The sequence below is a fragment of the Cricetulus griseus genome, assembly GCF_003668045.3.
Source record: "Cricetulus griseus strain 17A/GY chromosome 1 unlocalized genomic scaffold, alternate assembly CriGri-PICRH-1.0 chr1_0, whole genome shotgun sequence".
In the NCBI taxonomy this organism is placed as follows: Eukaryota; Metazoa; Chordata; class Mammalia; order Rodentia; family Cricetidae; genus Cricetulus; species Cricetulus griseus.
Genome location: NW_023276806.1, coordinates 124,394,771 through 124,417,729, shown reverse-complemented (window position 1 = coordinate 124,417,729; position 22,959 = coordinate 124,394,771). Strand labels below are relative to the sequence as shown.

The 22,959-nt window shown below is 35.8% G+C and overlaps 1 protein-coding gene across 1 annotated transcript in view; it reads right to left on the bottom strand.

Annotated features, from left to right (window-relative positions):
* Naaladl2 (N-acetylated alpha-linked acidic dipeptidase like 2) overlaps positions 1-22,959 on the bottom strand; it is an 879,343-nt gene that overhangs the window by 453,188 nt on the left and 403,196 nt on the right. The gene's annotated exons all lie outside the window — the stretch shown is intronic.

Below are 22,959 nucleotides of genomic sequence, written 5' to 3'. Positions count from 1 at the left end.
CACAGAAAGACTAACCCAATATTTAATGTAGATTGTTACTACTGATTCAGAGATGTGACTCTACTTCCCAATTACTGCTCATGTTGTCTACTGTACTGTGCAATGGACTAAGGACTGTAACTATCATCGTGACTAGACTCTGTTTTGAGGGCAAGGGCCGAGCCTCTTCACTATACCACAGTTTATTATGCATATCATGGGAGCCTAGTAGACAATTAAAAGTATTGGCACATAAATTTTCTGTGGTGTGGCATAGCATCTATTCCTAAATTAATGGAAGCCCAGAGAAAACACTAGGGATACTCTTTCTTAGTATGTACTTATACTGGAAAAAAATAAAGTATGGAATCACACACACAAACACACACACACACACACACACACACACACACACACACACACACACACACATCCTAGTTTATTTTTTGTTACTGTGATACAGAAGACTCTAACTTAATAGAGGAAAGGATTTATTTCACTTACAGGTTACAGTCCATCATTCAGGGAAGCCACAGCAGCAACTAAAGATAGGAAATTGAATCCATAAACATGGAGAAACTCTCTCTGACTTGCTTTCAGACTTACATGCAGCTATCCTTCTTATAAACTGTAGGGCCACTGGTCTGAAGGTGGCATCTCTAACATTGCCTATGCCCTCCCAAGTCAATCAACAATCAAGGAAATGCTTATTGACATGACGTGTGCAAAGGCTAATCTGTGGAAAGCAGTTTTTCACCTAAGTTAGCAACCAACATCAGCCATCACCCAAAGAACATAAGGTATGGAAATAAAGTGAAAACAGTTAATTAAAATATACTTATCTGTTTTAATGTCATTTTGTGAAATGATTTATACTTTATAATTTGGGGTATAATGAACAATGATGTGTACTTTTTAATTAGATTATAGTTGGCACTGAGAACCCAGAATGCAACCAAATGTCTTCTACAGCAACCCAATCAGACAAGACAATACCCTCTCTTTGATTGTCTTTGCATCCCCAGAGAGAAGTAAGAACTTAAGGGGAGATGGGGGAAGGTTAAAGGAGAAAAGCACAAAGAATATCAAAGTAAGGGTCCACAATTAAGTTTGACCATATCAACCTCACCACTGAAGTACCTGGGGAGAGCCTCGGAAGTATTAATAGCTCAGGTAGCTACTCTTACAAAGATTGGTGAAGGAGGATTTCTGAGCATTCTTGATGCAGAATATATTGAGAAATACAAATGTCTCTTATAAAAACAATTATTTTATATTTTAAAAAGTGATTTCACAGTTACTTAAAATGAACACTTTAGATTAGGAATGTTCAGATTTTTGGTGCAGTAACAATTGTGATCATTATGAAGTGAACATTTGTGAACTAATATAGTTACAAAAATTGCAACAAAATTTAATAATGTTTTTATAAGGTTATCACTTTGTATGGGCCTGTATTAATAACTATCTCAATTCACATGTAGATGACAGACTAATATTATTAAACAGTTTTTCAACACTTCTTAATGTATAATATATATTTGTCTATGTTGATAAATTCTATGTAATTTCCATACCTTCTGTATAGATTATATAAATAATAATGTATAAAGAGGATATAAACTGTTATTTAGCCAATTTATTGCAAATAACATTTAATTTTATATTGAAATAAATACCTACACAGATAAAATTCTGCACAAATATATTTTGTGAAATGTGTTTTCAAAACTTTAGAAAAAATGTTTTTGTTTTATGAGTGTGAAGGCTATTCTTGGTTGTTAGCTTAACTACATCTGAAATGAACTAAAATCCAAATGTCTGGACACATCTGGGAGCAATGTTTTTTTCTTAATTAAATCATGTGAAGTGGGGACACCCACTTCTTTCTTTTTATGATATTAATATTAATTTATTCTTTCACTTGAACAAGTTGCTTCTACCCTGGTACTCATTTTCCACAGCTAGAAAAGAAGTAATCAGCATAATCGTTAGTCTTCCAATGCCTGGAATGTAGATGGTGCTCAATGAATGAGTCCTGCTGACTGACTATGGAAGCCTCAACCTCACATAATTCTGAGCAGACTTTGTGAAGTAGGCAGGTTCAACATAGCAAGCAAAAACCTTGCTTTTTAATTATTTTATTTTTAACTTTTTATTTATTCTTTGTGTCTTTTACATCATGCTTCTCAGTCCCATTCTTCTTCCCATTTTTTTTTTTTTTTTTTTTTTTTTTGGTTTTTTGAGACAGGGTTTCTCTGTGTAGCTTTGGCGCCTATCCTGGCACTTGCTGTGGAGATCAGGCTGGCCTCGAGCTCACAGAGATCCACCTGCCTCTGCCTCCCGAGTGCTGTTTGCTGTTTCCCATTCATTTTTATCTACCCTCTGCCCTTGCATCCTTCCCCACACCCTTCAAAAAAAAAATAAAATAAAAACGGAAGAAAAGAAAATCAGAAAGAAAACTATCATCATGGAAGCTGTAGTGTGACACAGTGAGTTACACAGTATAAGGTTTAGTCCACACATCTTTGCTTGCAAGTATTCATTGTAAAGAATCATTGATGTAGTTTTGTATCCTCTGGTTTCTGCTCCACCATAGATACTTGGCCCTCATTGGGGCTCCTCTTGGATTTACTGTTGTTGCCTTGTGTTATTGAGATCTTACAGATTTGGATGTTCAGGACATGCCCCTCACATGCTCCAACAGATCATAAATGATGTGGACATTGGGGTGGTCCAGCTCATAAACCTTGTTCTGTTCCTGGGTAGTTGCAGGATTGGTCAGCCAGGCAGCTCTCCCCACATTCTCACCACCAGGGTGAGTTCTTCAGCATTGCTCCAGCTATTTCACCGTATGCTTCAAAGAGCAGGGGGCTGGCCACTTCTCCGGCTCTCATGCTCTTGGGGTCAGCTCACCCACATCTACTACCTCAGGGTCAGTTCTTCTGTGTTGCCCAGGTGAGGTGCAGGGGCCACCATCCCTAGTGCTTCAGCTAGTAAGGGACATTAGGGCCCACTCTCCCAACTGCCACAGGTAGCACGGGGTGTGTCTCCCCCACACTCTCAGGAAAAGTGGTAGGGCCAGGTCTCCCAAGCTCACATTCTTGGAGCTGGTTCACCTGCAACTCTGGCAAGACCCACTTCTAAAGCATGTATTTGAGAAAGGTAGATTCACCTTTAATCTGGGTCACACTTTCCGGTGTCAGTCTGTATAAAGGACGCTGAAGAGAGTAGCTTTCCATCTTTACCTGATTGTTTTGCTTCTAGCTGACAAGTCCATCCCTTCACTGACATTAGAGCCTACTTCATTGGAATTCCAGCATATAAAGAAGACCAGCTCAGATATCAGCCTCATGGACTACATTAATTATTGGACTCTCCATTTGTAAACAGCCATTGGTGGAATAGCTTCACCACAGACTATAAGACATTCTAATAAACGTGTGTGTCTCTCTGTGTGTGTGAGTATGTGTTAATGCGTATGTTTATGTGTATATTCTATAAGTTTTTTTTTCCTCTAGAATACCCTGACTAATACAGTGAATTTTACTAAGCTGTATTCCCTATTTTTAAGCAAATACATTATAATCTCATTACAACTAATGCATATGCTAGTACAGTCTTCCCCTCATAAGTATTTCTGTGGTTTCGGTTCTCCCTTTGTCCCTATCTGTCTCTGTATCTTTGTCCCTTTCCACCATTTCTCCTCATCTTCTTCCTTCTCCTTTCCCTCTGAAATCTCTTCTTTCCTTCCTTTTCCATTTTCTTTATTTTCTGGCCTTGTTTTGTGTCTGAAGATGTAGCTGAGAGGCCCAGCACTTAAGTAGGATGTGCAAGGCTCTGGGTTCATCTGTCTGTCCTTAGAAAAGCAAGTTTATTCAGAATAACACCTTTTTAGACTGCAATGTTTATTAAACCATTTGCTTGGAATTTACTAAAAAGCAATATATGGCAATTGTCAATTTTCATTCATTTGTATGTATTCTGTGTACTATGCTGTGACCCCTTTTATAAAGATATAAAGCATCATATTTTTCTGCAGCTGATTAACTATAATGAAAGAGTGGGAAAAACTAAACACTCCTTTTCCAAGTTAGATTGCTTCCCTGAGTCTTTAAGGTATAACACTTATGTGAACTGGCTTTCTTTTCTATCCTCCTTTGCAATTGTTGGCCTTGTGGCAAGCAATTCTGTGTTGTTAAATTTGGTCTCAAGTGTAGTCTTTAGCTTACATTCAGTAGCTTCATTCAGTAACGCTTAATTTCATGAATTATTTATTGGTGGATTTCCAATGCAGTTGGCAGTAAAGGAGGCAATTTCCAAAATAAAGCCATGTATAAATACATCTGAGTATAGTAAGTCACACAGAATCTTGTCCTATGCACATTGACAAAGCATTGTGAATATGGTAAGATTCAGTCTAGCTAAAATGTTGAAGAAACCTATTGCCCATTGACATATGTATGCATGTATATATTATGTATGTATGTATGTATGTATGTATGTTTGTATGTATGTATGTATATATGTTTGTTTGTATGTATGTATGTATATATGTATGTATATATATGCTGTCAACTTGTCAACTTGACACAAACAAGAGACATATTGAAAAGGGAAACTCAATGAGGAATTGCCTCCATCAGGACAGAGTGTGGGTATTTCTATGAGGCATTTTCTTGATTAATAATTGATGGGAGAGGATCTAGAACATTGTGGGCGGTTTTCACCTTGAGAGCATACTGAGTTGTATAATAGGGAAAACTAAACAAGCCAAGGGGAACAAGCCTGTAAGCACTGTTCCTCCATGGACTATGCTTGAGTTCTTGCCACCAGGTTTGTGCTTGAGCTGCTACGCTCACTGTTTCAGTGATGGAATGTTACCATCAAGTGTAAGCTGAAGAAATCTTTTCCTTCCACAAGTTAGCTTTGATAAGTGATTTATCAAAACACCAGAAAATAAGTAAAATATGGGTGGGATATGCATAGTTTATTATAAGTATTAAATATTTATTAGTATGTAATAAATTCATTAAGAGAAATCCAGTATAAAGGAGTAAGAGCCGATGAGCTTGTGGCATTTCTTTTTGGTGCAGGAAAGTCTCAGGTGAGAGCATTTAGCACTGTCCAGCACCTTTTGCATCTAGGGTAACAGTCTCTGGACAATGACGGTACTGGCTATATAATTCCTGAAACTAGGAGGCAATTGTTAGATTACAACTTCCTATTTAGTTCTACTCCTGCTGGTAACCATACTGAAATGGTTTATAGACTGGAGAGTCCAGGCAGACAGACACAATATGCACTGTGCAGGAATCTGGTGACAAACCAGAAGCAGATGACAGGAAGAAAGAGATGCATATGCAGATGCTGCTCATCCACATTCCTTTTAGCTGGACTAGCTCATAATTTTCCCTTTCTTTGAAAGGGCTTCCATTACTTACAAGTAAATCCATATCAATCAAAATAAATGTAAATGTGAATTCTGATGCCCATTTCGACATCATGAAAATATGACAGCTTACGTGATTTCTATCCTTGGTTTCATCATCTAGAGAACGTACAAATTGAACTACATTTTCCACAAACATATTTTCTTGTACAAGTTAAATACCATGTATTCTAACCCAGTGATCTTAAAATGTCAGCGGAGACTTAATTATTGTGTTTAAGCAGGTGTCTATTGTTTAACAACAAGACCTTTTCTTGGGAACTGCTCTTAGGCAAATTTACTATTGTGTAGACTCTGCTCACACAAGTGGTGATGGTGTATGTGGTCCAAATGTGCAGAGGGAAACACACACACACACACACACACACACACACACACACACACACACACACACACACTACATGCTGTCATACATCAGTTTTTCATTTAAAACTATGTATGCTGGCACTTGCCTGTAATTTTCGTACCCAGAGATTGTACAGAAGAGTTCAGTTCAGGATCCACACCAGTTACATAAAGAGTTCAAAGCCATCCTATAATACATGAGTCCCTGTCTCAACAACAACTAAATACTAACACCTACAAATTTACTTTTTAACTATTGGCCAGAAATGTATCCTCCAAAAATAATGCAATTTTTCTGATTAAAATATATATTAAAATATACTTAAAATAGTTTTATGACTTTCACAGTATCTCCTTACAACTAATGTTCCAGATATGGCAGTTAGACTAGTCACTAAGGACTTCCTTAGCTGTCCTGAGACACATTCAAGTTAATACTAGGTATCTTAATTTCTTTTCGTATTGTGATTAAATATTCCAAAGAAAGCTAATTAGGAAGAAGGGCTTATTGTGATTCACAATTTAAAAGTTATAGTCCCTCATGGGTAGGGAGTAACACATTAGGAACTAGAGGTAGCTGGTCACATGGCATCATAAATCAACACTCAGACAGTGGTGAATGCATGTGCTCAGCTCATTTTCTATTGGTTGCACAGAAAAGATCATTACTCAGGGAATGGTTCCACCCACAGTGGGATGGCATTTCCAACTTAATAATCTGAATCTTAATAATCTTCCATAGGCATGGTCAGAGTCTTGTCTGCCACTTAATTTTAACTCTTAAGAAGTTTATACTTGAGAGGAACCATCTACCAGGAAGTGTTAGTATTTTCAAAACTATGTCATTTGTTAGTGCTGCACTCCTGCCACGACAGTACAGAAACCCAAATTTTAAAGTATGTGTAGTGTCAGTAATATGTTATTTTGTTTTTCCTTCTAATAATTAAAATGTGTTTGGGGAAAACTTTAACAATAACAAATTTTGACCAATGTGAAAGAGGAACCCTATAGCTTGAAATTATTGACTTAGTACCTAGTTGAGTGAGTGGCAAACATGACTTTTCTAACTGTTCCTGAACATCTGTATGTTTTAGTGTACTAGTCAACTAATTAATGATTTAATGGATAAATGTTTCATATGTATCTATGGTGTATATACTGAAATTATCCTACAGAATGAGAAGGTCATGCAATAAATTTTGCGGTTTAATTCACAGATATTATTACAGTGTGACTGTAAGTACTAAGTCAGATTATTTTTAAATTTGGGAATCAAACCATTTTACTAAATGTGTTATGCTCTCTATCATTCTTCAAAATACAAATTAAAATTAGTTTTATTTTCTTCTGATTTCTATTTTATCATTGATGAGTAGAGACAGACTGTTAGTGATTTGCCTAGAAGGCTTTAACATTCTGATTTTTGTCTTCCTGACAAGGTCTTGTACATGAATGTATTGGGCCATTTCAAGGTGTCTGATCCCATATATCATATCTTGAGCCACATTTATAAATTTCTCATTGTGTAGAGTATACAAACAGTTGCCAAATAATAAAATACCAAATGACAGTACCAGTTCTGTTCTCAAATAATGGGCTGTTGTAAAGACCTCATAGGACTTTAAGCTTCCCAGTAACTAACGTGCTGAAAATAGTAGTCAACATTGCTCTCCATTCATTTCTGTAAACAGATACTGACTGGTACTGGGTACTGAGTGAGTACATAATTTTAGGCACCCAGGGAAAAATCAGACAACTAAATTCCAATCCACAAATACAAGAAAAGGAACCTCTATAGGTTTCTGTTCCTTCTTATACTTCCATTCCTACTTTCAACTGAGTAGCTCTTATTGTCCAGCTGTTATTTTCTATATGGAAGTCACTGTGCCATTGTCTAGTAATAAAGTATCAGTTAGGGGCTGGAGAGATGGCTCAGAGGTTAAGAGCACTGACTGCTTTTCCAGGGGTCCTGAGTTCAATTACCAGCAACCACATGGTGGCTCACAACCATCTACAATTCAATCTGGTGCCATCTTCTGACACATAGGCAGAACACTGCATATGTGATAAATAAATAAGTCTTAAAAATGTGTCAGTTGAATTCAGCAGCTGAGTTCAGCCATCCTCAAGAATTGTCAACTCATCCTTTAGGACTGATGTGTGCTAGTCTTGTACTTTTGGTTTTTCTTGCACAAAATTCAAGGTACTTTCAGAATGCCAGGGTCATTTCAAGCATCAAAAGCTGATGGTTCTGTTTTCCATCCTTCAAAACCTGCATAGCCTTGCTACAGCATTAGCAATGGGTCTGTGTTGCTACCACAGCTTTTTGAAGTCTCATAGAGAAAGTATAGGGATATTGTAGAAAGACTGTAGTTCAACAGATATACTTGCTCTTCCTAGATGAATAGGGTTCCCTCCAAACCCATATATTGAAATCCTCACACTCAGTGCACATTAAAATGCAACTATTACTGGAGGTATAAACTTGAACAAGGTCATTAATATTCAAACATGTCAAATGAGTGGACCCTAGTCCCAAAGGGTACTCCTTACAATGTAGAAGGAGTGAGAAAATTAGTTATCAATGTATTTGTTGCATAGTTCTCAGGACCAGATCCCCTCCACCCAAATGAAAAAGCTGGATGTGGTGGCATATGCATATGTTTATAATCCCAGGGCTACTGAGGTGGATACATTTTGATTCCTGAGGCTCACTAGCCAGCCACTTAGTTTGCTGGGAGAGCCTTGGGCTATGTAGAGACCGTCCTCAAAATATCTAAGGGTGCACAAACTGTGTACCAACCTACACACATACATAAATAAACACAGATAAATGTGTACACATATACCTGCACATAGACACATACAGGCACCTGAACACATGCATATATTGTACATATTCAGATACAAACACATATATATGCACACCAATACACACACACACACACACACACACACACACACACACACACACACACACACACACACACACCAATTATCAGGGACACAGGGAAATAGACAAATGAAAACTAAGAAGAGAAAGCTCAGAAAAATTCTAAAACCATGTCAATACTTTGGTCTGTAAATTTCTGAGAAATTTCTGGGAAATTTTACTCTTTACATAACACAACTTGTGGCATGTTGTTATAGCAACCCAAGGAAAAAATAGCATACCCACATAAAGAAATATCAAGTAAGCTATGACAAAGATTCAGGAAAACACCACGTAGTTAGCATCTTCTCAGTCAGGTTGATCCATCATGTGTTTATTACATATCTGCTGTGGGACAGGTGCTGATTTTAAGTCATTCATTGATTTATGGTCAGATCATTTAATATCATTCATTTGAATTCTCATTATATAGCTGCTAAACCTGTGACTACTGAAGGCTTGGCAAAAGGACCATGTTGGGGATTAAACAGGAGTTTCCATTCTTCTATCACAGTGCATCAGTATTTTCTAGTTTATTATCAGCTTAATGTAAGTGAGAGTCATTTTGGAAGAGGGAATCTCAAATTGAGAAACTATATGCACTTGACTGGCCTCTGAAAAAGCCTTTAGGGCATTTTTTATTGTAACTGAAATTGAAGGGCCCAGCTTGCTGTGGGTGATGGCACCCATAAGCTGATAATCCTGGGTGCTGTAAGAAAGCAGCCTGAGCAAACCATGAAGAGCAAGCTAGTTAGCACCACTTCTCTATGGCCTCTGCATTAGCTCCTGCCTCCAGGTTTCTGCCTTCAATTCCTGTAATGACTTCCATGGATGAAACCTTACGACTATAAGCTATAATAAACCTTCTCCTCTCCAAGTTGATTTTGGTCTTGTTATCACAGCCATGGAAATCCAACTAACACAATATTTTCCTTTCAGCTATATAGTCACCTTTATACAGATGTTGGCTAAAGGGTGAGTTTACAAAATAGAGATGGCTCCTGTTGTGACTTGTCTAGTAAGACACTCCTGTCAGTCCTGTGGGAATTGCATGCCTATCTGTTTAGATTGTTAAAATAAACCACCCAGATTTGATAGGGGTTATATTGTGAGAATTAATAAATGTTAAAAGAATACACTAAGATATTTTGTAAACTGTCCATACTATTTTAAAACATGGATCCTAGCTTGGTACAGTGATGCATGTCTCTAATAGCAGTCACTAATCAGTGGTGGAGACAAAAGGACACCCTCAATAACATAGCAAAAACTTACATGGAGCTACATGAGACACTGTCTGCAAATACTAAATAATGGATGTGGTCGTGTATGCCTTCAATCACAGCACTCAGGAAGCAGAGGCAGAGTTCTTGGCCAGCTGGGGCTACACAGTGAAACCCCATCTCAAACAAAACAAAACAAAAATATACAAAACAAAGGAAACCAGTAATTAATAAAATAAACTAGTACAAAATATAAATAAAATAACATAAACCTTATATTACATAATATATTTTTAAACATGTAAATTAAATGATTCTTAGTAGATGAAACACTAAAAATGTAATATAAATAAGTCACTTTGTAAACAGCTATTTTCACCTCAATAACTCACAGCTCACATTTTATTACAGAAATTCCTGTGACTGTTATTCTCAATGCATTTGGCCTTTACTTGTGTATTGTAAGGGAAAGATGACACTAAATAGCGCTGTAGAGCCTTGCTTGCTTCGGTATGTTTCAGAAATAAACTCACTTTTTTGTTATTTAGAAAAAAAGACTATGAAAGCAAGACAATTTACTGCAATCAGACAAAATGCACCCTAAGATGATGACAGCATTCTTCTTAGAAATCACTCTACACCTTAACTTGTGATTTCAAATTGCTGTACGTGATGCATAAAGACTTAACTTCAACAACCCCAGTGACATTAATAAGAAGTGACTTCACTTTTTATAGGGGAGATACCTTTGAGTCATTAGAATGTTAATCTTACTGTAAAGGTGTGAAGCAAATGTTTTCAATTTGTATCATCACAATTGAAGAAAAGAGGTAGATGAGGAAAGAATGATAGGGGAGACGGAAGCAGTATTGGTATTTGTGTTTTATCCCATGTTAAAAGATTACTGCACTACAGCTTCAAATTAAGCTGAGGTACTCTTATTGCAAAAATGAAGCAAACATTGCATAAAAATTACCAGGTCAAGACCACTCTATTATCAGTAGCAGAATTCAGACTGGAGAAATTTTCCTTAAAATGTACTCTTTGTGTCTTTCCTTTCCTATATCCACATTGCTGCTAGATAATTAGAAACTAATAATATGATCTCAAATTTCATTATTTAAAAATAAACTCATGTTTGACAATTTTTGCAACATTTGTTGCATAGAAAATATCCATTAAAAATAGATGTTACCTTCAGCCATTGTTATTAAAGTGCTCAATGAAATAATAAAGCTAAAATGTACTTGCCTGCCACAATTTACTGGTGTGATTTCATCCCTCACAGCCAATACTGTGGAGGGAGGACACATTTTAACATATTCATGCATTTTTCCCATCTATGGACATGGTATGGTTTTTAAGTAATGCAAAGCCTGTATAAAGGAAACAGAAAAGAGTGTGAATCCTATGTATAGAGAGTGCATCAAAAGATAAACACATAGTTTAATGACAGCCATTTTTGGTGCTTATGTTTGTGTGGGGGAGAGAAAATGGGACAGGAAATAGGAAACTGGAGTTCGCCTTGTAGCTGGGCATGTACGTGTGCATCCTAGATCAGATAATTTTCTGCTTCAGTAAAAAAAAAAAAAAAAAAAAAAAAAAAAAAAAAAAAAAAAAAAAAAAAAAAAAAAATTTCAGTGTCTACATTTAGCACTTGAAAATTTACACTTAGCTCTTCAGATTATATTCTAACAATGTTCTCACTTAAACGTGCACTTTAAAGGCAGGAGGAATGTGAGAAATTCAGGGGTTGTAACTAATAAGAATGAAATATCTCTCTTTGCCTTTGCCTTTCCCCTCTCTGTAAATGGCTACCCTCTCTGATTTCTCTGGTCAGGTCACCTGTATCCTGTTTCTCTCTTTATTGTTCCCTATCATCTTTTCTGGGAATGGTCTCATTTTCCTTGCTCATTTTGTAGTCATTTGGGGATATAGTAGTGATGTCTGAAGATTTGAATCTATAAGCCTCCCTAGTGTACCACAAAACTTAGCTTCTGGTTATGTTTACCTATATAAATTATCTTCTGAATATTTTGTTGTATATGAGTGAACATTAAATATTTTTATTTATTTTGCTTACAAAAAATCTCTTCTAGCCGGGTCTCGGTGGAGCACGTCTTTAATCCCAGCACTTGGGAGGCAGAAGAAGGTGGATCTCTGAGTTCAAGGCCAGCCTGGTCTACAGAGCAAGTGACAAAGGGCAGGTTCCAAAGCTACACAGAGAAACCCTGTCTCGAAAAACACAACAAAACAAAAAACAAACAACCAAACAAAATCTCTTCTATAACTGAAATACTAAAGATTATTGTTAATATTCTTATAATGAAAAAAAACTTCATTGGTTACCATATATATGCACACACACACACGCACATATATATGCATATATATGTACATACATATATATAATCTTACATTGCTAATATTATGAAGATAAAAGGCATGATGTTTGCCTACCAGTCACACAAAATAATTAACAAGGTCAAGGTGAGTCATATGACTGAAGGATTCTACAGTCTATACAATTCTATCTGATATATGAACTATATTTTCCTCTGTCTTTAGATATTTTAATGGTGATAATAAATAAGGAAGTGAAAAAGAAGTTGAGAATTAGTGGGGATGCATGTTTCTGAAATTATCTAATGAATCTATGCCAAGAAAGGAAAAAAAAACCTGTTATTTGAGAAAAATTGTCCAGTGATAATAGTGACAAAATTGTCTGGTGGTTTCCAAAAGAGATAGTCATATGGAGCTGCTTTGGAGCTGCTTTTTTTTTGTTTTTTACCATGACCCACACATGTGTGCTTCCCATTCCATGTGATATCAGAAGAACCACAAATCCTCAGTTCTTCCAAACCACATGGATATTATTGAAAATCATATTAACTAAGAAATATAATAATTTTCCACTTAACATCAGTGTGTTTTAAAACCAGTGAAATGTTTTCTATATTCTCTTTCCAACCAGTGAAATACTATTTGAATTGCAACATTTTTTTCATTTTCTCCACTTATAAAACAGTTGATTACCAAAAATGTTTTTTATCTACTGTCAAAATTATTTCATACAGTTATATAGAATGAGGAAGAACTGAGCAGTTAAATGATATTATTGTTTGGAGATATTCTCAATGATTTCACACACACATAGCCACAAAATTATCTGTAACTTATTTTTTTCCAGTTCCAAATACATTCCTTATATTTAGAAAAAATCATTTTACATATCATCCCCTCCGCCCCCGGTTCCCTCTCCCTTCCATCCTCCCATGTCCCCTACCAATCCCCCCAACACACCCCCACTGACTCCCCTAGGATGGTGAAACCTTCCCTGGGGGATCCTCAAAGCCTGTCACATCATTTAGGGGAGGGACTAGGCCCTCCGCCATGTATCTGGAATGAAATAATATCTGTCCATATGGAATGGGCTCTCAAAGTCCATTTGTGCACTAGGGATAAATACTGGTTATACTGTCAGAGGTCCCATAGCCTGCGAGAGCCTCCTAATTGGCACCCACATTCAGAAGATTTAGTTCAGTCCAAAACTGTTTCTACAGCTTTAGCACTGGGGTCCATGTGCTCTCACTATGTCAGGCTAGCTGTTTCTATATGTTTCTCCAACACTGTTTTGACTGCTTTCCTAAGCACTCCTCCCTCTCTACAACTGGATTCCAGGAGTATGGCTCAGTGTTTGGCTGTGGGTGCCTGTTTCTGCTACCATCAGCTACTGGATGAAGGCTGTTTACGGGGCCTGGTTTGGTCCTGTGTTGTTTCCCTAGCTGTCAGACTGGGGTCCGTGAATTTCCACTTTCTCAGGTCAGCTGCTTCTGCAGATTTTTCCAGAGTGGTCTTGACGCCTTTGGTGGTCACTCCTATCTGATCTGGATTCCAGGAGTCGGGCTCAGGGCTTAGCTGTTGATTTTAGCCATTCTGACAGGAATAAGATGGCATCCCAGAATTGTTTTGATTTGCATTTTCCTGATAGCTAAGGATGTTGAGCAGTTTATTATGTGTCTTTCAGCAATTTTATATTCCTCTATTGAGAAGTCTCAGTTTCGTTCTGTATCCTACTTTTTAATTGAATTATATGCTGTTTTGGTGACTAGCACCGTTTGTTGAAGATGCTTGGAATTTGCAACCTGTTAAAAAAGCATCTTCAATAAACGGTGCTGGCATGACTGGATGCGGACATATAGAAGATTGCAGATATATCCATATCTATTGCCACAAACAAAACTTAAGTCCAAATGGATCAAACACCTCAACATAAATCCAGCCACACTGAACCTCTTAGAAGAGAAAGTGGGAGTTACCCTTGAACAACTTGGTATAGGAGACTGCTTCCTGAACAAAAAGCCAGTAACATAGACACTGAGATCCATTATTAATAAATGTGACCTCCTGAAACTCAGAAGCTTCTGTAAAGCAAAGGACACAGTCAACAAGATAAAATGACAGCCCACAGAATGGGAAAAGATATTCACCAACCCCACATTCGACAGAGGGCCGATCTCCAAAATATTCAAAGAACTCAAAAAGCTCAGATTCATTTCCTTGCTAGAAGTGCATGGAGCATCTCCACGTTCCCCTTTGTGCTTTCACTAGTTAGAAAGATTAACAGGTGCTATGAGGAATCAGACCCTGTCTCTGCTATTTACAGATCACCCATCATTGTCTTTGCCATTCTATCTGACTGGAACTGACATGTTTCCTAAATAGAAGTGTTAGACTTTCCACTTTCTTGGCTCAAAATGCTTTTGACTTTTCAGGCATGCCTATTCCCTTCATAGTGAAGGGATCAGTCAGATCCATGAATATGGATTTTTTCATCCACATAGGAATTGTTATTTTAAAAACTAAAGGACCAAGGGTCTATTTGACCCTGATTTTCCCTTTGATGATAAAATTTGCTGTTAAATTAACCTGCTGGATTTTACATCACAAGTGTGCAAGGACACAGTCTAAATTATTGTTTTAATAAACTGACCTAAGGACTAAGCCAGACATCACAAACCAGCTGTCCTACCATTTCTCTGGTCTGGTCTGTATTAAGAAAAACTTCTAGGTAGAGATCATCCTGAGTTTAATGTCTAGGTACACAGAAATGAAGAATAATTATACCTCAGGCAACCTCAATTGCAATTTCTAAAGAACATATGAACCAAGAAGAAACAGCTAAGAAATGTTTTTTTCAAGGCATGCATCAGGTCAACGGATTTTTTGGTTCAGTTCTTTTCTTGTGAGAATATCATAAAGGAAGATATTAATATGTCTTCCTTCTGTGCCAAGAGAATACTTTCTTAAGTAGAAATATCTATCCCATAGGAATACATGTAAACTGCATTAAAATAAGAATATTTAAGAAAAATGATGTTTCTGTGAACATATCTTCCATTCCTGTGCATCTGTAGGCACTTTAGACACTAACATGTGCATCAAATAGGGATAAGAATTATATTGTCTTTTGTTTTAATTGAGTAAGTGTAACTCATGTTGTGATAACAGTTTTATTTGAATTGGAAAGTAATTTGTTATAGAACAGCAGTGTATGTAAATGGAAACTTCTGAAAGAGAACATTGTGAGATGTTTAAATATAAACTATACTACTCATTCTCTACAAGTTCCAGAAACTTAATACAAATTAAGTGGATACTTTATTGTTAGATCTTGCTTAGCAGGGCTAAGAAATTCACAATGTTCAGTTCCAATTAAAAAATGAAATTGAATTGCAGTTCCCTGGAAACAAGGGCTGATCAGACTCAATGAGCTTTACTTATTTTATTTAAGAAAAAATATAATTGAATTGCTCACAGACAAAGAAAAAATGCATACATTGTTAAAGAAATTCATTCTTCCAAGCCTTTTGTGACATATATGTTCAAATTCTGACTGCTGGTTATAAATCCTATGCATATTTCAAGATTATCAAATAGTGTCCTCCAGACACAATAGGACAGACCTGACACACATATCAACTCAGGGGCAGTGGCAGCCCACACAGGGCCTACACAGGTTTAAATGGTATCCCAGTGCTCAGTGAGGGAAGTAGACACTGGTTCCCATGCTTAACCAAGAAGCAATCTACAACTGACACCCACAGGTTAAAATAAAAACAACAACAACAACAACAAAACAAATACATTACCATAATAATAACAACAAAATAACCAGTTTTCTTCAGTTGTCTTGGGGTATATTAACCACACTTGCAAGCATAGGCTGCATGCCCTTGGTAGATGGCCAAAACAAAACAAACAATGCTATTTTTATAGATATTTTTGTCCCTCACTTCTTTGTCTGGGCAATTTTCATATTACTGATCTTTTTGCATGTATATTATGGTTACAAATTAATGTTTATTTATAGGGCTTGTGTATTTCTTGTGCTTTCTTCTTTCTGTCTCTCCTTCTTTTTTCTTTCCTTCCTTCGTTCCTTCCTTCCTCCCTTCCTTCCTTCTTTCTTAAATCCTGGTTTGCTTGGAATTTTGTTTGTTTCTTTTAATTTGCCAGTTATTTTATAAAAAGAGAGAGAAATAAGGTATGGAGTTAGATGGGTGGCTAAGTGGAGAGGATATGAGAGGAGTTGAGGGAATGGAAACATGATCAGAATGTAATATATGAAAAAGCTTTTGCAATAAAAATGTCTCAAAAAGAGTCAGCCAGTGGTGGCACATGCCTTAATCCCATCACTCTGCAGGCAGTAATCTCTTTCATATATATATATATATATATATATATATATATATATATATATATATATATGAACAAAGAGATAATATGACGTACAATAACTTGGCTAGTCAAATATAAACTAGCATTGACATCATTATCATATTATAACTAGTATAATGTTAGTTAGAAGGGCTCAGAAAATGTACATGGTGACATGCCAGTTGGATGAACTCTTCAGTTCAGAAAGCACAAATTAAAAGGCATAATGAATATTAGGTTGAATACAAGGAAAAATGAATACAAGGAAAAAGAATGTATATACACTTAGAAGAAAACACATATTAAACATATTAAACACATAAAAAACATATTAAAGTCAGGGGTGTTTGAATTGGACCAAAGATGGTGAAAAATAGCCAACAGTGTCTTTTTATAAGAAACCTTCTTATAACAAAGCAGTAAGTAATTCTCAAAAATTACGCAAATAATCCCTATGAAATTTAGTAGACAGAAAAAGGACAAAAGTGAGAGAAGAGGAAAATTCAATAAAGCATTAATTACAACCAATAAAGACTCAGGATATATACTATATAATAAATTTATTAAATGATAAAAAGGCATGCCATGAACTTAATTATACTTGACAAAACTAAGACAAAACAAAAACGTGGAAGATTCACACTTATGATAGACTTCTTCTTCACTATTGACATAAGAACACTGACTAAGCAGCTTCATCCCAATCCTCTGCTACTTGATTGTGGGTGCAATGTGAGCAGTGGCCTCCAGCTCTTGACCATAGGTGCAATGTGAGTAGCTGTCCAAAGCTCTTGAAGATTTAACTTCCTCCCCATTAAGAACTGTTTCCTCAAAATGGAAACCACAACAAATCTTTCCTTCCTTTAGTTGCTTTTGTTAGGTTATTTTATCGCAGTAAAAAGATAGGTAATTTAGTTAAATAATAAACAGAATTAACCTATCCTTCAATGATTTATAGCATGGATAAAATTACCCTTCCACCACCATGAATACCAATGACACCTTTGGATACAGTGGAGCCTATACATAGATACAAATTCATCCTGTGTGTAGTTCATGTATGTTTTACATTGGAAATAAATTTTTAACATATTGGAGGAAGACATACAAAAATAAGTAGAAAGGAAATTATTTCACAGACAATAATGAAATAGAAACAAAAATGGAAGCAAAGCACATCATTTTAAAATTTGTAGTTTTGAAGAATATTTGCACACTCTTCTGTTTGCAAAGATGAGGAATGGAACAATTTTATCAGAGCTGTTGGCCAAGTTGAACATTTCAGCATACAGAGAAATTAAATATGTCTAAAGTCAGACCATGTCTCTAGACTCCAATCAAACAAAATGCCCAGCAGGGCAGCATCTGGCCTTGCACCTGTTGAACAAATCCTCCAGGTCAAAAGCTCTCACTTTACTTACAAGCTGAGGAGCAGGTGGCCAAGGGAAAAGTCCTTTAATAAAGCCATCAATAGGCAGGAACAATATCAACCTAATGTAGTGGTTAGTGGATACATTTGTCTCAGTTGCAAAAGTGGAAACTGAAAAGAGGAGTCATGTAAAAGATTTCAATAGACACTGCAATGCCAGCATATTTAGGTCAGTAACTTTGGAAGACATAACTATCTGTAATTTTTTTAGATAGGCAAAAAGGCAGACAAAATTCTTTTGTATTTGGACATTTGAAGACAAGAGCATTTCACGCTAATGTGTTCATCTTTAGAAACCCTGAATTCTGACATGATAGAGATGGACTGCCATGTGAAAGAGTTGTCCAGATGCTAAGAACTCACCTTGAGCAATAATCCCCCTCAGAGGTCTCTTTTGCTTTATTTGTATGTCAAAATATTATAATATTTTTATTATTAGAATAACAAATCACACTTTTTCTTAAATTTGGAAAAGGTAAAATAAAATTGAGAAAAATCACACTTTAATTGGATTATATAGTTCTCTCTGTAACTGTTTCTCTATGGAGTATAGTGAGAGAGTCTAGTTCTAGTGATGTCCTTTAGATTGCCATCAAAGGACCACACAGGTATTTGGGTATAGATGAAAAGCACATTAACACACTACATTGCTATTCCATTAGAGCCCTAACTAAGTCCAACAGGTAAAAGGAAAGCTAAGCCATAGGTCACTTGGGAAGTCAAGTGAATGAGAAGTCACACCGTTTAAACTTACAAAACTTTTCACAATGATGGTTACAACTGTGTTGTCTGAAGTGTGAGAAATATGCATCAGGTACATTGATATTTTCAGTCTTCTTAAGCAGCGTGATTGCTAAGAAAAACCGCAAAAAGGAAAACACTGCAAAAGCATTATTTATAAATTTGTGCAGTGCATATGTGTTGTGTATTTGGATTACATGTGGGTAAGGGCAATACATGTGGCAGAGACCAAAGGAGGACACCAAACATCATGCTCTAGCATCCTCAATGCAATTAAGATAGGGAGAATCTGAGAAAATTAGAATAATTCAATTTCTTTCTAAAATCTTATAATATGTAACCATTAAGAATAAAAGCAAAGGAAAAAAGGATGAGATGGGATGTAGGAAATGATAATTTAGTAATATTCTCCCCATTCAATGGGTGCAAATTTACAAACCTCCCTATCTGTAAAGTCAAGATCTGAAAGCCCTAAAATTATGTGATTATTCATGTGGCATAAGTATTTTGATGCTATTTTATCCAAAGAAATAAGGACCACTTAGTAAATGATTGCCTACACCCTGACAACTCTGCAGCAGAAAGATGGCTGCTATTAATCACATTCTAAAAGCTGGCTTTGCAACCAAATTTTAAATATCTTTTCACAACTAGTCACAATTCCGAAGTGGTAGAGTTAATAAGAATTATGTCTGTCTTTGCAAAACCTGTAAGCCTTCTGCTGGGCCATACAAAACAAGGACTATATGTTGTCTGCACATTAAGTAACAAGGACTATATGTTGTCTGTACATTAAGTATAATGCAAAGACAACAAAACTTTCACCCTAGTTCTCTGCAAATTATTCATGGCACCTGTAAATCTTTTTGTTCTCATTAATTTTCTTAGTTTTTTCAATAATTTATCTAAAATCTACAATAAAACATGTCCTCTTGTCTTTTATTTACATTATCTCATTCTTCATATCTACAAATACACATAAAAGTATATGTTTGTGTGTTTTCATATCTATTTAAGTATTTATATGGAATTATATAAGGTATGCATTCACATCATGGATAAGTTAATATTTGTTACTAAAGTTAATCCAATTATGTACTCAACCTACTGCCCGGGGCTGGTGTACTCTTTCTCACATGCTACTTATTTTTAGTAGTTAAAGTAAAATTACCTACTCAATATTTCAGAGTTATATGTTTCCTTTCAACAATACACTTTCTATTCACTAAACCTGTTTATGGGGATGAGAGAATGTATACTTTGTGTTTCCTTTTATTTTTATACTATTGAAATATTTCAAATAGCCTAAAAATATCACCAAACATTTATTATTCTGAAAGTAACTCCTAATTTATAATTATCATTTCTTCCTGTTAAGTATTAGGGGATTTTCTATTCATTTTACTTTTATTTTTGGTATTATAATATAATTACAACATTTCTTCCCTTCTTGTAGTCCCTCCAAAACTTTCCATATATAACTCCATCAAGGAAACTTTTCTTTATAACAGATGGAGAGCGCTACAGATTATAACAACCAATCAAAATACAGAGTTGTGGAGCCAAATCCCATTATACACATCTACAAAACTCACTTGAATGTAATTATTTTTAAAATTCATTGAGCCCTGTCTGGACTTCATTAATTAATTTGTACAAACAACAGTAAATATTAATGGTCCCAAAGCTAATCCACTAGCATATGTAAGTCAGAAAAACAAATATCTTCCTTTGATTTATTGTTGTCCATCATTCACATAAACATAATTAATTTAATTAATGCTAATAACCCTTAACAATAGCAAATAAAAGCATGAAATATCTTGGGGTAATGCTAACCAAAAAAGTGAAAGACCTGTACCATAGAAATTTTGAGTCTTTAAAGAAAGAAATTAAAGAAGATACCAGAAAATGGAAAGATCTCCCAGGTTCTTGAATAGGTAGGATCAACATAGTAAAAATGGCAATCCTGCCAAAAGCAATCTACAGATTCAATGCAATCCCCATCAAAATTCCAGCACAATTCCTCTCAGACCTTGACAAAACAATTCTCAACTTTATATTGGGAAACAAAAGACCCAGGATAACCAAAACAACCCTGTACAATAAAGGAACTTCTGGAGGCATCACCATCCCTGATTTCAAGCTCTATTATAGAGCTATAGTACTGAAAACAGCTTGGTATTGGCACAAAAATAGACAGGTAGACCAATGGAATCCAGTTGAAAACCCTGATATTAATTCATACACCTATGAATGCCTGATTTTTGACTAAGAAGCCAAAGATATACAATGTAATTAACATTCTTTTAAAGTGAATAGGGTATCCATAAATCCTCTGAAAACTAATAGACATAAATTTGCATTATTAAAATGTGTCCTACAAACAAAATACAACAAAATGAAATCTAAAAGTGGATATGTTGCTGTCAATTGTCAAGATGTTATCACCAGACTGCAATAAGGTCACGAACACAATAAGGTACATCATTAAAAGAAAATATGCATTATCAATGGATAGTGAGAATGTCATTACTATTGTAAAATGTACAAAAGTTAACAAAATTGGAGATAATGTGATAAAGTGCCTGCACAACAAATGCATAAAGGCAATTACACAACAGAAACCATACTTTTTAGGTTTTAGTAACTGGTTTATAAATGCTATTTTCTGAAGTAGTTCACGAACTGTACCTAGAGCACAAGTATTTTTTTTCCAGTGAAAATTTGTATTCTTTATTAGTATTTTACTCTGATTTCTTCAGCTAGTTATTTGTTTAGCAGGCCACCATGGTAAAACAAACAAGCAAAAAACAAACAAAACAAAACAAAACAAAAAACAGCTTGGAGTGTGGTGTTGAAAGTGTCCTTATTTAATGACTTTCTCCTGTAAGCCATTGCTTTAGAGCAATCAGTGAGCATTCTCCTGTAAATGCTCAGAAATGAATGAATCAGGTTTTGATGCATCCTGCCAGTGTATCAACACCTTGGGGGCTGTGTCCCAAAACAGCCATGGGGCAAGAGGCATCCATTAAACCCTGGAAGAAAGTTGTCATGAAAAATAATGCAGCTGGTCAGTCAGGGTGACAGGTGGACCATGCAGCTGTTTTAATGACTCATAATCATGAAAGAGCATAAGTGTATGATGGTAACTGCTTCAACTCCATAACACATGTAAATCCAAATTCCTTAAGATCCAGTTTAGGAAGTTTGAGTCAGAACCACCTTTGCTGAAACCCTACATTTAAATTCCTGTGTGATGTCTATAACTAATAAAGAGGTACTCATAGAGCTATTGCTGACATCTGAACAAGAGAGCTTGTGTTTTTGGAATTGTCCTATTCACTACTGAATGTATTATCTCTCCTCCCAAACGTTCATTTAATGTCTAAAACATAAAATAACCATCGAGGATTGAAATTTTCCTACACGATTCCAGTGAAGCCATGGTGGCAGATCATTGACATATATACACAGGGGGAAGTAGATCATAGGCATCTGAGATATTTCATAGTATAATGAAAGAAGTCATAAAGATGTGATCACAGTTTAGTTGAACAAATAAGAAAGCAATCCTTCAACAGAAAAACAGAGGTTAAAGAAGGATTCCTGTGGTAGCTGTATCTAAGGTAGCTTTTGCTCACCAGAGAAGTGTGTTCAAAGAAGAAACAACAACATTACATGGACCAAGGAGAGAGAATATCATGACTTGGCTTGAGAGTTATAATCAGTTTGATTTTGAATGATGATGAAGAAGTAAAGAAGGATGAAGGTTAATATAGGACAGGCCATAGACTCAAAAATATAGAAATCTTTGTATCTCTTTAGGACTACTATTTGTCTCAAATGTGTTTCTGCATCATATAAGAATATATGTATGTTAAATAGAAATAATAAGTTTTAGTTTCCTATTGAACAGTGGAGTTACTGTTATTCATTATACTTTTATAATAATGTATGTGTGCATGTTCTGGTGTGTGAATGAGTGTGCTCAAGTCAATGTATCCATGTGTGTGCCTATGCATGTGGTTGGAGGTTCAGATGGGTGTCATTTTTTTCTAACTCTCTACACTATCTTTTGATGTAGTCTCTGTACTAAACAGTAGTTCATCCATTGACCAGAATGGTTGCCCCATGAGCT